The following is a 13,714-nucleotide window of genomic DNA, read 5'->3' on the forward strand; positions in this document are numbered from 1 at the left end:
ATACTCCATAATTCTATTACTGTCTCCACTAAATTTTGTTCCCAGATTTTATTTGAATAGTTCTCTCAGAAAGAGGCACCTCCCTCTCTCCTTCCTGCTTTCTGTTCCTGTTTATCTTTTGCTGTCCATTGGATTGATGGGAATAAAGTGAAAAAAAAATTGTGTGAGGTAAAGAAGACACAAAGAGAATAATCTGAGGGAAAAGATGAAGATAGAATAAAATATTTTATGTATTGACCAAGATGTACAGGTACATCTCAAAAAATTAGAATTTTGTGAAAAGGTTCATTTTTTTCCATAATTTAAATCAAAAAGCGAACCTTCTAAACTTATTACAAAAAAGTGAAATGATTCAAGAACTTGGGGGAGCTTCACAAGGAGTGGACTGAGGCTGGAGTCAGTGCATCAAGAGCCACCAGGAACAGACAGGTCCAGGAAATGAGCTAGTGTCAAACCACTCCTGACACAGAGACAGCATCAGAAGTGTCTTACCTGGGCTAAGGAGAAAAAGAACTAGACTGAGGTCCAAATTCCTATTTTCTAGAGTCTGGGGGACGAGTGGAAAGGCAAAGAGTTTCCACAGTCTGTGAGGATTTGGGGTGCCATGTCCTCCGCTGGTGTTGGTTCACTGTATTTTCTCAAGTCTAGAGTCAATGCAGCTGACTACCAGGAGATTTTAGAGCATTTCATGCTTTCATCTGCTGACAGGCTTTATGCAGATTCTGATTTAGAATTTGTGAAAGTTTCACTTTTTGACTTAAATGACGGGAAAATTAACTTTTTCACAATGTAGCAATTTTCTGAGATGCACCTGTATAGTATAGTATAGTATAATTTTATATTCTGTAGTGAAAGGAAAGGCTATTGGGTGTTTAGAATCATAGAGGATCATCCTCTAGGATATCTCAAACTGTAGTAAATGTAATCTGCATAGCTGATTTTGATATTTCTTGTGAAGAAGAGGAACTGGTGCAAAACACAAGATCAGAGGATGACTGAAACCAATAGGTAATAATATTCCGAAAATCATGAATATCAAAAGAAAATTACTTTACTGTCAACTTATCCGCTGATCATATAGACCTGTCATCTGATTACCTTGGCAGAAAAAAAAACAATATATATACTGCTTACTCTACCTAAACTCACAAGAGACATTTCTGAAATAGCATGCCTTAACAAATACTAACACAATGCAATCATCCGTCACCTCATTGTAAGGCATTGGTTGTTTTTGTGAAGTACCTGCAAGGCACAATAAAACTCTGCACACATAACCAGCCGACAATCCATCGTGACAATACAGCAAGGGCAAGTGTGCTCCATTTGAATCCCCTGCTCCTCCCGTGCCCACTTCCCCTCTGCTCTCCATGTGGCCTCCGTGTGACATATGCTATTACGCTATACCAAGGACTGAGAGGAAGAAAGTGAGGGGAAGTGGAACTACTAATGAAATGCAAAATCAGTGTTTCACTGCCCTCTCTGGTTAAAAGTTTCAAGCTGTTGTGGTTGCAGAAAAGGACCCAAATGCTGAACTCCAGACAGGCCGGTTTAAAAAATCTTTAATAAGAAAAAGCTGATTCCAGAATAACAAAACTGGCAGGTAACAAAAACAGAGGGATTAGGCTGAGGCAGGATCCAAAAACAAAATACTAAAACTAAATTAATAACAGACTGGTACGGTACGAGGAAAAAAGGCAGCATGAAAGCTACAATGCAGCAAATGCACGAATGGGAAACAGACGCAGACGACTTGACAATTGATAGAGGGAAGACGCATTGTGGCCGGGGATACATATATTTAAAAAGAAGAGGGGGGGGGAAGGGGATATTTGTTCTCTGCATTTAACCCATCCTATGTAGGAGCAGTGCTAGACTCTATTGGGCAACACACCGGTTTCCAAGCCAAGTCCTAACAGACTGAGCTAAATCATTTCTGTTGTGGTCATCACACAATGTCATAGTGCCATTCTGCTGATGTAAATGCTCTGTATTTGTGTATATGCTCTGTATCTGTATAGCGTCTTTCTAGATGCTATTACACAAAGTGCTTTTACACTACATCTGCATTCACACACTGGCAAAACAGCCGCCAGAGGCCATTTGGGGTTCAGTATGTACTTCGACATGCAGCCTGCGGGAGCCAGGGATTGAACCGCTGACCTTCCGATTAACGGGCCAACCCGCTCTAACTCCTGAGCCACAGCCGGCCTTTTTTTTTTTTTAACCCCGTTTTTCTGATATGGATGCCAAATCAAAAAAAAAACGCTCATATGGCGTCTGAAGGAATTCAAATCCCACAGCTGTCAAGTGTCAAGTCCTGTGTTTGTGAAAGCAAAAAAACAATTAAAAGCAAAATAGCACATTTCTATCTAGTTTTTCTGTAATGTGACTTAAGTTCCAGACCTTGATAAGGGTGTTGAATTTCAGTGTAATGACCTGCTTTTTACTTGCTGTCTCACTCTGTTTTCCAATTTGTGTTTTGAGTTGTGGTTTTGGGACACACACGTCCCTGTAAATCTATGGTTATAGGCTACATTTGCATATTCTAATAATATATTTTCAGAGTTGTTGGACTATTTCTTTCTCTGTTGGGGATACATATCCAAAAATATTGTGTACATATAATGTTTTGCATTATTCTTGTATTACTCAGCACCCACATGGACATAAATGAATAAAAGTGTGTGATAAATTATGTATATGTAATGATTGCTTTATTGATTTTTTTCCCCCCACTTATTGTGGCAAGTAATTCCCTATTTGCACATCCAGTAGACACAGAGCAACAGTTAAAGTTGCAGTTATATTTGTTTCCTGCTGATGAATATAAGTCCAGTGTTCACTTTCCTTTTAGCTCTGGTTTGGTCTCCATCAACTCGGGACATACATATCCAGCTTTTTAGCTGCTAGATGTTCCATTTTCTTCAACCAGCTTGTTTCTAACTGTATCTGTTGTGTATATCGAGTTTATCAACACTGAGACTGAACCAGATAGGAAATATGCCACAAACCAAAACACTGAGCAGAAAGAGGCTATGAAGCTGGGCTGCAGAGATGGTGATAATCCTCTCACATTACACATAGTCACTAGTATGTGTATAAAAATTGTAACGTTTTGAACATACATTTTTCTCATTTTTTAGTGCTATCACATAGCTGCCATGTGACTGTACAGCTTTTTCATATTGAAGTCAGTCAGTTTAATTAGTCTTCTAAATCAGCTGTTATTTTAAGGTATTAAATCTGGTTAAGATACCTTGCTCCCCTACTATTAAACATTATTTTCATTTTGGTTTTCACTCTCCAATTTGCATTGCGCAATGGGTACATTTTTACATAAGCAAAAAGCCTGACAGTAGGCACTACTTAATGTTACTCTCATTTCCCCACTGTGTTAGCCCTCAGTTAAAGAGGCAGCTGGTTTATTCAATCCCAAGATACCAAAGGTCATGTAAATAATTTAACCTGAATTAGCTCAACTAGCACACAGGTGGTATCTGAATTAATCTGTCCACCAACATTGTCCACTCTGATATCTGCTCATCCGTTAAATCTCCTCCTTTGTTCTGTTATTTTTCTGTCAGGTACATAAGTTAAATGCTTTCTGGGAACATGCTGTATATGAAGTGTGTAATGCATGTATATGTATTTTAATCCTGTATTTAATTTCGTGTGTGTGGGGGGGGATGTGTGGATGTGTTTATTTTGAGTCTAATGACATGTTATCTCCTGTGTCCTCATTAGCAGTTATCACAGCGCTGTCATGTCAAGCAGCGACAGCTTCCAACCTAGAAAACTCCCACCGGCTCTCCAAGTACACACACACACAGACAATGCCTACACACGGACAACATCACATACAAAGCCACTCTTCTTTTGTCTTTGTTTCTCTGTCCTCCATATTCACATACATGAAAAAGAAAGAGGAGATCAGTGCATCATGGGAAGTCTCCTGGCAGTCAAGGCCTGTAGTATCATCACTGAGGGATGGATTCACCTGAGCCCTAACTCTAAACTTTATCAAAGAGGAAAGTGTTAAACCTACTCTTAAATGTGGAAATGGTGTCTGCCTGCCAAACCCAAACCTGGTTCCACAGGAGAGCAGCTTGATAGCTGAACGCTCCCATTCTACTTATGGAGAGTCTAGGAACCACAAGTAACCCTGCATTCTGGGAGCGCAGTGCTCTGGTGGGGAAATAAGGTGCTATGAGCTCTTTTAAGATAAGATGGCGCCTGGCCATTAAACGCTTTGTACGTGAGAAGAAAGAATTTACATTCTATTATTTTACAGGAAGCAGAGCAGCTTACATAGGAGGGATATGATCTCTTTTTCTAGTTGACTTTTGCGATGATACGAAGTTGAACAAAGGCAGTCCTTTAATGTTGTTTAATGATATATCCTGATATTCCATATGGCGGTGCCAAGGTGATGCCATCTAGATTAACTTTATCTTTATATAATGTGTCTCTGAGGTGTTTGGGCCAAGTACAATAACAGTTTTGTCAGAGTTTAACATCATCCTCCAGGTCATCCAGGTGTCACATCCTTAAGGCATGCTTAAACTTTAGCTAACTGATTGGTGTCATCTGGCTTGATCGACAACTATAATTGGGGATCATCCTCATAAAAATGAATGTTAATGGTGTGTTTACTAATAATATTGCTTGTGGAAGCATATATGATTAACAGAATTGGTCCATGCACGTTGTGCAACGTGAGTAACTTTTGGCCTCGTGACAGATTACTTGTTAACATGTACAAACTGAGATTGATCTGAAAAATAGGACTTAGTGTGGTTTCCTAAATGCTAAATAAATGTTGAAGTCTCTGTAATAGGATGTTATGGTCAATAGTGTCGAATGCAGCACTAAGATCTAAGTACAGAGATAAATCATTTATCTGATGCAATTAGGTCATTTGTAATTTTCACCAGTGCTGTCTCTGTGCTATGGTGCAAACTAAATCCTGACTGAAAATCCTCTAATATGTAGAAAGTCAGACAAGTGATTGGTGACTTTCTCAAGGTTATTAGATATATCTTACTTTAGTTAAATGCAGCTACTTTAGAGGATAGTAGTACAGGACTGTCTTTAAGCAGCATAGTTGGGACAGGTTGTTGGCTTGATTGATGTCCAATCAATGATTGGTATTGGTTGAGGGCAACCAGTACCGATTTACTTTTACCACCGACATGAATAACAATCTTACTATATGTATGCTTATCCTTAGTTAGCAGTTCAACAGTCCCTTGTGAAAATCTGACAACTTTATGCATAGTTATTTCTGGAATGGGAAATAAATTATTTATAAAAAGGGATATCTACAGCTCACTTTTGGACAGCATTAAATACGTAAAAACAAAGTTTAAAATTCTCTGTTTAAAAAACTGTGTAATCTTTGGTTTAAAAACTTCAGACCTTAGTTTTGTCTGTTTATATCTTTTGTTTGTGAAGGAGTGTCAGTATGCCCAGCGCAGAGCACATGGTGCATGGGTGGGAAGAGAGGCGCAAACAGGTGGGGTTCGTTCTAATGACTTGAATACAAAGTGAATTGTTGGTATTTTGATGGAAAATGGGTCTTAGATGTTGTGCTGGGACATCTCAGAATATTCTGTTGAATTAGTCTCAACCTGTTCACATCAAAACCAGATGCCTACATGTGATACAAATGCTAAAAATGTAAATATACTTTTAATTAAAAACTCTCCAAGCACCAATCTTAATATATCTATAGACTGGATGAAGGAGAAAGTTTTCATACAATCCAAAGCAGCTGACACAACCACAGCTGTGTCACATTTTAAGATATTACGTGATCATTTTCAACGTGATATATAGTATATAGAAGTATTACTGAAATAGCATGGAATTAATTTGGTCAAATAAACAGCAGACAGTTGAGGTTTTTTTCTAATCTAATTAATTATAAAAAAAAAACTTACACCATCTGTCTCTAGCTGCAGTTTTGTGGTGCTGTGTGTTCACATCATGTCACTCTGCAACATCTAGACACCAATATGATTTCTTCTCAGACCTTGCTGCATCGATCGTGTTTGGGTCCGATCAATTCGATTCAAATGAGCTTTATTGGCATGAATGTGTAACAACAATATTGCCAAAGCATCATACATACAACATCAGAACTATCAACCCCATACATTTCATTAAACAAGTAATTAAAGCGTAAAGTAATCAAAGCGTATGTGTGTTTGTGTTTAAAAAAAAAATGAATATTAAAAATTAAAATAAAATAAATAAATAAAACAGTAAGCGTGTGTGTGTGTGATCTTCGATGCTATGATGGATGTCGTCCCCTCTCTCTCGCCACATTTTCAGCGGTCCGGTCATGAATTTGGGCTAAAAAGCGTCACTGTGCCTGGCTCAGGTGTTTGAGAGCAATGAGACCAGTGCTGTGACTGGCTTAGAGCATATTTATTAATCTCCACGGCCTGTGATCTAAATGCACCTTCACCCAGCCCTTTTAAACTTTATGATTCTGAACCAATATGAACCAAAATAGTGGGTGTACTTGGCGACGCCCACATGCACCCAAGACCTACCACTATGCACTGGTCAATAAAATAGGGCCCATAGTGTCATTTTTTTATGAAGCATCACTCATTTCCTAAACAGCTGGGCACTGGTGTTTTTATAAAACATTCTCAGACAGAAGGAAAAAAAATGTAAAGAACTTTTGCTGCTATAGTAAGTACTTGGGGCAGCAGGACGAAGTATGTGCAACTGCGTCAAAATTAACTACAGTGTGTTTGTTCATGCAGTTTTTGGACAATGGAGCTCATACACTACTTGTTAGTAGGATCCAGTCATTCGTGGTTTGAAAAATATAGAATAGCAGCAGACATATACTTTATCTAATCACATATTCTGCCTGTAACAAGAACAGGACACGTCCAGTCTTTGACAGTGTTAAATAAAAGATCAAAGTGGATGTTACAGGAGTCAAATCTCAATGAATAGAAAATACAGGCTCAGTTATCCACGTAGGAAATAAACAAACAAATGCTTTCACTGTATGAGGCACATGATCTATACATCATGTCCCATACTGTATGATTGCTTGTGAATATGTATAGCTGTCAGTCTGCTTGCAGACGCTATACATCACCTGTATTATTTATGAACATGTATCACGCATTTGATGTCTGTTGCTTTTAGATTCAACTTAAAGTACTTATATATTCAGTTATATGCACTGTAACAGAATAAATTTTCACTGCACTACATAATATTCTATCTTTGAGGGACATTTACCAGACATGATAAAGCTAAAACAATCAACACTGTACAAGCACAAATGTCACAATGTACAATAAAGTAGGTGTAAAACCAAAAATAGAATAAATAGAGTAAACACAGGACTAAAGGTGAACAGCTTCACCAACCTCTTGAGCACCACAAATGATTTGCTAACGTCAACCACTCGTCAATATTTATTTTTTTTAAATGGGCTAATGATGCATTTTTCACTTAAACAGTAATATTCTCCCTGCATGATTCTCATATTACTAGAGATACAGTGTTAGTGTATTAACAGTGAGTACAATTTTTAGTGTGCCTGCCAACTTCTGTTGTATTATGTTAAACCGGGCAGACATTGTTCACAGATCAAACAGTTAACGCAAAAGTTAATCTGCAACCAAAACACGTCACACACATCGCAGGTTCAACACTCAGGGGTGGCCCGGGGTCAGCCTGGGAATTTGTCTTTGGTCAGCCCTCTCTCTGGACAAAGCATTTGTTGGGGGCTTTGGGTCTTTAGAGGCCTTTATCATATTCATCTCTTATTTTCTCACCTGTGTAACTGTAAGCCACCTCATTTGCGACTGATGTAACAATAGAAAAAGCAGCAGCACCAAAAGAAAACTCGGCACTTTGCTGGTCCTGTCTCGAATGACTTATTTTTTTTCCCCCCTCAACACCAACTTTGCATTTCGTCGTTATTTTGTTTGTTGTTTTTTTTTTTTTTTTTTTTTTTACAAATAACAGGCACATACCAATCAGTTTTCAACTGCAGTTTTCTTCCTCTATTTTAAAAATACACTAAATAAAATTAAGGGAACCCTTAAATCACAATCTCAATGAACAAAATGGTTGGGGACCAGACCTGGATCAGGGCATCAGTGAGCTTCTGGACACTCTGTTGCACCGATAAATAACCTCCCAGAAGTTCTCAATTGGAGTGAGGTCTGGGGAACGTGAGGGTCATTTCACTAGCAAGGACCACAAAATCGACAAGTATGATAAAATGATTTATTGATGCTGAAAATGAAGATGTAAGGGGCTTGTAGTTGCCAAATAGAATAATTTGAAGCTTTGTGGCGAAGCAACGATAGGGAAATCCACCGTAGTACCCGGTCCCCCTTATAACCCTATGGAGAGGAAGAAGGATATGAGGAGGCAAGACAGAGAAAGGGGTGGCGGGGAGGGATGCAGAATCCGAGAGCGAAGAAGAGGGACTGGGACGAGTGGGTATTTATTGAAATGCTGGCGATGACGCTCCTGAAATGCTCTGACAATGGCTCTGAGGAGTTCACCCCAGTACCTAACAGCAGTCAGGTACTGTTGGCTAGCATGTGGAGGTCATGCTGGATTGCAGTCAGCTTAACGTTCGCCACAGCGTCTCAAGACTCTTTCAAGTATAACACATGTGCTCAGTGTGAATCTGCTCACACATGTGAAGCGTGCCAAATTTAGTGTTTACTGGTGAATGCGAGCTGCACTGTGCTGGGCTGTGGGGTTAGGGTTAGGGTTAGGGTTAGGGCAGCTGGGTTGATGCCCTTCTACGGCTCCGTCCAGCTCTCCTCGTGTAATGGCCCATCTCCAGGTATCTCCTTCATGTTCTTAAGACTTTGTTGGGAGACGCAGCAAACCTCCAGGCGATGTCTCATATGGATGTGCCACCTTGGAGAAGCTAGACTACCTTTGCAACCTTAAAAGGGCTGCAGGTACGGCCCCATGCTGCCAACAGTGACAAGGACACTAGCAATATGCTGCACAACAATCAGTCAGGAAGGAGAAAGAGAGAGCAATAGTCCGTGACCACAACCTGAAAAACCATTCCCTTTTGGGGGGTTGTCTTGCTGTTGCCTCTCCAGTGCACCTGTTGTCACTTTAATTTGCACTAAAACAAGTGACACTGATTCACAATTGCTTATTGCTTCTTAACTTGACAGATTGATATATATATTGATATAAGTTTAATTGACTTGATGTTATACTAAGTGTTCTTGAAGTGTTCTCTTACATCCTTACAGTGAAGACATGTATCAAGCATGGCAGCTGAGAGCACTCATCCTCAAATACAGCCATGTTTATAGGACCCACAGTGTACAGTGTGCGTATCTTGGCAGTACAGTGCTGTCTCATATTATCCATGCATGTACTTTCTGTGACTTTACATGCCACTGTGCACGCTGGAGGCGCATACAGTGGTTGGTGGTCAAATATGTTATTCCTGTTCTACATGACATGTCAGTCTGAGCAGATTTAGCGTTCATTACCCCGTGGGACACAATTTGTGTCTTTATATGAACTGATGATGCAACATATGGAGATCTTTTTAGAGGGAGAGATGATTTTAAATCTCCCCTTGAGATGATTCCATTTCATACATTTTGGCATTTCTTTTGCTGAGTGTTACAGAGAGTGACAGTTTATCTGTGTTTGTACGTTTAAGGTTCCTACAATTTGTTTTAGAAGCAATTAAAGGAAAGATGGATGCATAATAACTGTAATATGACGATGTCAAAACAAAGTAAACTTTGTTTTAACACCATTCATACATCTAGTTTATATGTAAGCCTACAACTAACAGGTCTGGTTGCTCAGTAACAGTTTTTACAAATTGTTGTCTTCATATTAATGAGCCGACCGCGCCCCACCATACAGTCAAATAAAATACTCATATTACATATTTTATGACCTGGCTCAAAAGGCCACAACAAAAGGGAGACATACCAAGGTAAAAGTTTAACAAAATATGTTTATTTAAACCAAAATTAACCAAATTAAGAGGTATTTCAAACTAATATAATCAAAGTATGAGGTATGTAGTCTGTGGTTTCAGTAGTGTCTGTGCAGGATAATGGTTGCATGAATGTATATGTGTGAAGGTGTTGTAGTATGCAAAAACAAGATAAATACCACAAAGTAAGAGTCCAAAACCAAAGAAAACCAAACTAGAAGGAGAAACCGGGGAGCCAGCCGCAGGGAGGTGTGACCTGGCCTTGACAGCAACGTCCTGCAGAATTAGAAGACAGAGTTACAAATACTCTACAGGGCAATTAGCCCAGGTGCCCAGAGTTGCTGCAATCAGCTCTTCCTCTACAAGAGGGGAGAGAGAGAGAGGTGGGGTCATGAGTGGCCACACCCACTCATGACCCCACAAGGCGTCACACATACCTAGGAGAAAGATGGCCTTTTTCTCTTTGCTGATTCTGCCCCAGTATCAGCCATTACTGCAAAATGTTATGTCAAAAATTACATTCTCTAAAGAAAAAATATCCTTCTACTTCCCTTTAACTGGCTAAGGTACTACTCACTGTGAAAGCCATTTTATCCAATTTTGCAGGGAATCGGACCATGTGTCATTAACTGTATAGAAAGAGCCAATGTTCCCGCTGATGTTCTGAATTAAACTTAAGAAACAGCAAAATATGTTGCGCTAAATATAATAGTTTGTTTTCTGAGGTGTTCCTGAAGCTGGAATTTTTGCAGCTGTGAGCAACTCCTTCATTTCTTTTGTTTATTGCATTTTGGCATAATAGTGTCCATTGACATCACATACTGCTTTGAGTATATACTTTATTTTGTCAGTTTTGCAGATAGAACATACTCAAAACCTGCTTACAAATAGTGGGTAGTATGGAACTGGGACACAGAGACGGAGAAAGAAGTAAAACACAGAGAATCGTCAAAACAAGCTGAAGTTAACTCGGAAAGGAAAGACAGAGAGAGGAGGGAGAAGATCGCTGTCAACTCCTGTTGGCTAAAAACACCATTTGATGTGTGCACATCCGAGTGTGTGCATGAGAGAGCATGAGAAAGAGCATACAGACAGTGAGACAGACATTCAGGTGAAGTGACAAAAAGGGCAAGCGTGAGGAAACCTGTCCACTGTGGGCGGTTGCAGTTTCAAGTTTGATGTGGAAAGTGTGTAAATGAAAGTGTGAGTGTGAGAGAGAGAGAGAAGAGGGGGAGAGAGAGAATCGTCTCCTGTTAGTAATACTTACTAACACACGCTTGGTTGTGTTCAGAGAAAAAAAACCCGTCCACTTTTTGTGACACTCTGTTTTGCTCGAATTTTGGGCATGTTGGTGTCTATGTGACTGTGACTGTGTGTGTGGGTGTGTGTGTGTGTGTCAAAGTGTGAGTTAAAAAGGGTAGCTGTCCACAGGCGTTGGCAGTGCTGTCACCTAATGTGTGTGTGAGAGTGTGTGTCCAGAAAAAGTGAGTAGGAGTTTAAAAGGGCTACCTGTCCACTGTAGTTAGAGGTGCTTTTACCTGATGTGAATGTGAGAGCAAAACAAACTGTGTGTGTGTGTGTGTGTGTGTGTGTGTGTGTGTGTGTGTGTGTGTGTGTGTGTGTGTGTGTGTGTGTGTGTGTGTGTGTGTGTCAAAGTCAGACACATGACTTGGGGAACAAAACAAATCTAAAATCTATTTTCCATATTCACTCCATGTCTGCATAGTAACCAAAGAGTAAATTAATAAATTATGTTTAATGAAGGTCACAAAATTGGTCTAATGCCTCACTCTGATTATTGTCCATAATGGGATTATGTGCATGTAAATGTAGGCAGTAATTAGAAGTAAAGCTTTCACTTATTTATATGAAAATTTCATGGATGATTGCTTGAAGTAATAGTTTGTTAGTGTGAGTCACAGGTCTTATCTGCAACAAGAAATCTTTGTCATATTCACTTTCCCTGTCTTCTAATATTTTCAACCTCCAGTTTTTTCCCCAGATGTAGCTGTGGATAAATGTTGAGCATTCTCTGTAATTGACGTCTAATAAGAACACTAAAAGTAATAATAACCTCTTTCTCCAGGAGGCTTATCTGTGCTTCTGACAAGTGTTTTAGTTAAAGGTTTAATGAGGGTGCAGAGTTGGACATTCATTGCTTTATGACGTTCAGTCAGAGGAGTTTTTATTACTCTAAATCTTGAGCTTATTGTAGATGAGGAGGCTCATGGATTTGGTATGCCGTCTTTTGTCGTTTCAATTTTCAAAATTGTTCTCACCTGGATTGTTGGTCCGGTGGATCTTGTCAACACACAAATCGTTAAGTGAGCCAAAAACATCAAAGGCTATTTTATTGCATCAAATTTAAATATATTTATTTATTTGCTAAAACAGATTTGTTTGTTTGAGCGTCATAAACTTCCAGCAAGTCATCATACATTAATGGAACTGGTCATTTGTCTGTGGCTTCAAAAAACAGCCAATATTACTGTACCACTCACCTGATGGCCCCTGTTGGCAAGACTAAGAAATGTCAAACTGCTTGATTATGGTTAGGGAAAAATCATATCCGTGGCAAGCACATTATGGTTAAGGTCTGAGCAACTATGAGCAAGTACGATGTTAAGGTTTGTGAAAGATTGATTGTTTTCATGGTTAAAATAAACCAATACTGACAGGAGCAAATCACAGTCTGGTGTTTTCACACTCAAACTCCTCTCTAATCACAATCATGAAGAGCTTGGCTGTCACAGGTTGCTTTTAGGTTGCATAACAGCTGTCAGTAACATATAAACTTCAGTTAATAAGGGATAGGCCTGGCATTATTTGATATTTTTCTTATTGTTAACACAACCCCAAAAAGGCCAAAACCAGTGTGTTAGTCTGTGGGAGTCAAAATAAAGTACAGATTGTGTGTTCATGGTAAAGAAGGAACAGGCCTCCCAGTTCAACAGTGTTGCTCACTGGTGGATTTTTAATAGTTTCAGGACAACAAAGTTCCATGGCACAGAGGAATAACACATTTCAGGTTTTGGATGTCAGGACTGGCCAAGAGCCTTTGCATGAAAAACAGTTCTAGACCCAAACACAAGACACCAATAATACATTTATTAACACACAACAAATAATCTACATTAAAAGGTGTTCTGAAAAGGTGGTTTTGACAAGAAACTTGGATGGATAAGTACAGTCCCAGATGTGTTGTGAAGAGTGGCGGTTACGGGAGAGAGTATGGCGTTGGAGCAGGTCAGTGAGGTAGGAGGATTGGATCTCTTGAACAGGGAGCATTGTTGGGCAAGTTACTCAGAAATTGTAATATTAGTAGTTACTTATTACTCCTTAAAAAAGTAATATTATTACTGGGTGATAAAAGTAACTAGTTACGTTACTCGTTACGTTACTATATCACTTTCCAGTGTTTCCAACAGAATGACAGCAGCGGGGGGGGGGTTGTGCAGCGGTGTTCGAGAGCGAGAGCGAGAGAGAGACCTGCACGAATATATGCTTCTCAATCAAATATGATTTTAAATACGCTTAGTAAAATAAAATTAGAAAATCAATCTGTGGCGGTCAGTGTTGATAATTATCCAAATTATAGGCAAATTATGGGAAACACTGCTTTCACTACCACCCCCCCTTCACCCCCAAACAAAGCAGCCTCTCCCGACTTTTTAGCTAATATATTCATAACAGCAGCAAGGAGTGTGGTTTTCACAAAGCATATAG

This window comes from Micropterus dolomieu, linkage group LG17, assembly GCF_021292245.1.
Source record: "Micropterus dolomieu isolate WLL.071019.BEF.003 ecotype Adirondacks linkage group LG17, ASM2129224v1, whole genome shotgun sequence".
NCBI classification, from domain to species: Eukaryota; Metazoa; Chordata; class Actinopteri; order Centrarchiformes; family Centrarchidae; genus Micropterus; species Micropterus dolomieu.